Consider the following 3,956-nt stretch of genomic DNA (forward strand, 5'->3'; position numbering starts at 1 on the left):
TCCGCGAACCATGGGTAGGCCGACACTACATTAAAAACTTAGGGCAGATAACCCTATGACTCTAACATACAATTCGTTCTCCGTGACTATAATTCGTGGAGTTTTTACAACAATATTACTCAAAACTTGGGCTTTGAGCCCCAGACCATGCTGTGGGGGGGTTCCATGCCCAACAAGCTCGCAACAAAAACATCATGACTCACCCTCGAGTCACTCTGTCGGTGCAACAATCTTGGTACGGAGTCCCTCCAGCTGGTCCTATATGGTGCTGATGTCTGCCACGCACTAAGCTGCTGCTTGCTAAACCTGTTGTATTCGTTCCTCTGGGTCTGAATTGTGTACTTACATCTATACTGGCATCCACTGTGTATGTTAATATTCCTACGCCATTGTCTGGCACCTCGAGTCACAAAGACTGTACTTTGGTTGGTTAGTCAGATAGCCAACCCACCATGTAGGGCTTCAAGTGGCTGTCGTTTACTTTGCCTAGGAAGGGTTCTCCATTTAGTTTTACTAGCTGGACCACGCCTCCTTCTGTGATCTCCTTAACCATGTATGGTCCCAGCCAGTGCATTCTGAATTTTCCCAAAAAAATTTCAAACTTATTATCATACAGCAACACTAAGTCGTTTACCTTGAAGGTGCACAACTTTATATGGCAATCGTGTCAGGATTTTTCACACTGCTTTTGTACCTTCTGATGAAATATAGCCAAAAAGTGTTCTTACTCGAGTTCTTTTAATTGCGCAAGCTTTTATTCCAGAGCTTCGCGGTCCGTCATGCCTGTAAGCACTACTATTCACAGACTAGGTATGATATATTCCATCAACATGACAGATTCCATGCTATAAAATAACCGTAAAGGTGTTTGTAAGGTGTCTATCCTGCCAGTTTCTTGCACATTGTTCTGTAAGCCCATAGCACGGTAGGTACGCGTAGGTCCCAATCATTTCGCTACACGTTGCATGCTTTGGTTAGTGCAGTCTCCAGTATTTTGTTGAATGCCTCTACTATCCCATTGGCTTGTGGGTGGTACGGTGTACTTTTCTAATGATACACCTGGAACTCTTCTGTGAGCGTGCTCATGGTTTCATTTAGGAAATGTGTTTCATGATCACTCATTAAGACTTTCAGACAACCAAATCGGGTCAACACATTTTCGAACAAAAACTTCGCAGTCGTGGCGGCCATGTAGTCTTTGACTGGTTGCGCTTCTGCCCATCGTGTCAGGTACTCCATCGCGGTCATGATGTAGCATGCACCCATCTTTCCCTAAGGTTTGATCAGTCCCACAAAGTTGATTGCCCATTTCTCAAACGACTGCAGTGTCATTTGTGGATTTAACAGCGTTTGGTCCCTCCACGATGGTTTTCCATTCCTTTGACATATATCGTAGGCCTTACAACGTGCTTTCGAATCCTGGTGTAGGGTTGGCCACCATAATGCTACGTGAAGAATCTTTTGTGTAGCCACGCATCCTACATAATGTCCTCCTGCAGCACCCCCATGTGCTTCTGCGAGGATCTGGCTTCGTTCAACTTCAAGTACGTATCTTTACAATATCTCATCACTTCCCATTTTGTATAGGTGCCCCACGATGACAGAACAATCCACCGCGCACACCACCAATTCCTTCTTCTGTTGGACAGAATATTCCTTGGGCACCATCCTTGTTGTCAGAAAATGGATTATATCTTTGAAGTGCCCATCCATGACGCACACCGTAAAGAGCTGTGCATCATGTAGTCCCTCCTCCAAATTAGTGGGTTCCTCACCCATATCAATTCGAGACAAGTGATCTGGTCCTGCGTTTAGGCGTCCTGGCTTGATGACCTCAAAATCATATTCCTCGAACAATAAGAGCCACCTACATATGCACACACCCAACACAGGCTTATTGAAATGTCATCCGAAATGTCATCCGATTAAATAGTGTCGGTACCTTTGGAGTGCGTACACCATCGCTAACCGCTTGCACTCGGTGGTGGAATAGTTCTTCCCTGCTTTGTACAACCTTTCTCTTGCAAATGCGATAGAGTGATCCAAACCTTCCCCGCCCTCCTGTGTGAGAACTGCTCCCAGCACGATACACAACGCATCAACATGGACATGAAACTCCACATCCCATTTTGGGAAGACCAGGATTGGAGAGGAGGCCAATTTCCCCTTCAAAACATCCAAACTTTTCATACAATTGTCATTCCAGCAAAATGTAACATCCTTTTTCAATAATTTTTCCATGAGCACGGTGATTTGGGCATAGCTTTTGATAAACTTTCTATAGTATCTGGTGTGTCCGAAGGTAGTGAAAAGTTGTTTAACATTTCACGGTGCTTCCAAATTTAGAATAACGACAATCTTCATAGGGTCCACCATCAATCATTGTTTTCAGACCACATGTCCCAGCAGGTTTCCAAAGGGAACGAGGAATGTGCACTTCTTAAGGTTCAATGCAATCTGATGTCGACGGCAAGTATCCAGCATAAAGCATAAGCTTGCTACATGGTACAACCTTTCTCTTGCAAATGCGATAGAGTGATCCAAACCTTCCCCGCCCTCCTGTGTGAGAACTGCTCCCAACGCGATACACAACGCATCAACATGGACATGAAACTCCACATCCCATTTTGGGAAGTCCAGGATTGGAGAGGAGGCCAATTTCCCCTTCAAAACATCCAAACTTTTCATACAATTGTCATTCCAGCAAAATGTAACATCCTTTTTCAATAATTTTTCCATGAGCGCGGTGATTTGGGCATAGCTTTTGATAAACTTTCTATAGTATTTGGTGTGTCCGAAGGTAGTGAAAAGTTGTTTAACATTTCGCGGTGCTTCCAAATTTAGAATAACGACAATCTTGATGGGGTCCACCATCAATCATTGTTTTCAGACCACATGTCCCAGCAGGTTTCCAAAGGGAACGAGGAATGTGTACTTCTTAAGGTTCAGCACAATCTGATGTTGACGGCAAGTATCCAGCATAAAGCATAAGCTTGCTACATGGTGCTTAACTAATCCAAGGATAGACCAATCATCCAGATAGAGCTCCAAGAACTTGTGTATGTATTCTTTGAACGCAGCCACAATGATGCGCGAAAAAATGGCTAGCGTGTTCTTCAATCCAAACGGCATAATGGTGTATTGAAAGTAGCCCCATTTGATTACGAAGTTCATTTTGCTCCTATCTTTCGACACGATCTTGACCTGATGGTACCCTGAGAACCCATCCGTGAATGAGTATGCTTCCTTGCTACCAACATTCTCTAGTACTTCTTCTGTGAACGGTGTTGGGAATAGATCATGTACACAGGCATTGTTCAGCTTCCTGAGGTCCACGCATATTCTTAATTCGTCCTTCTGCTTTTTCTCCTACACTACCATAGGACTCACCTAGTCGGATTCTTCCACTGGCTCAATAATTCCAGCTGTGAGCTTTTTGTCTAATTCTTTGCCGACCTTTTCCTTATATTTTGGATTCAAGCAGTAAGGTCATTGCTTAACTGCCTTCACGTTGGGTTTCAGGGTGATCTTCATAATCCCTAAGTGGCCAACGATCCCTTTTAGTTCCATAATTTTGGTCGAGAACAAGCCTTGGTATTCGTGGAGTAACTCAGCGACCTTATCCACCATGGCATCATCCCAATAGTCCCCAAGTGTTGCGTAGTTCGGCTCCGCCTCCGTTCCAATGTTTACCTGCTATGTTTTTAGTGGTGCGGTGATGTCGGGATCCTCAATCGATGGTCCTTGAACCTGTGACATCCTTCCATTTCTAGAATGTTAAAATTTCGTGGGTCCTCATCATCCTCCTCAACATTTACGTTGTAACACTCTAGCACACAGCTCAGCTGTGTAGCCCATTCTGGCTGAAGTACTTCCATTGGCTCTGGTGGTATTTTGAAGATAGCTGCTTTTACTACCTATAGCACATCGTCAACAGTATCCCACCAACAATCTTC

This window comes from Pinus tabuliformis, chromosome 3_2 (genome assembly GCF_031772625.1).
Source record: "Pinus tabuliformis cultivar Carrire ecotype Pingquan chromosome 3_2, CPIR1, whole genome shotgun sequence".
Taxonomy (NCBI): Eukaryota; Viridiplantae; Streptophyta; class Pinopsida; order Pinales; family Pinaceae; genus Pinus; species Pinus tabuliformis.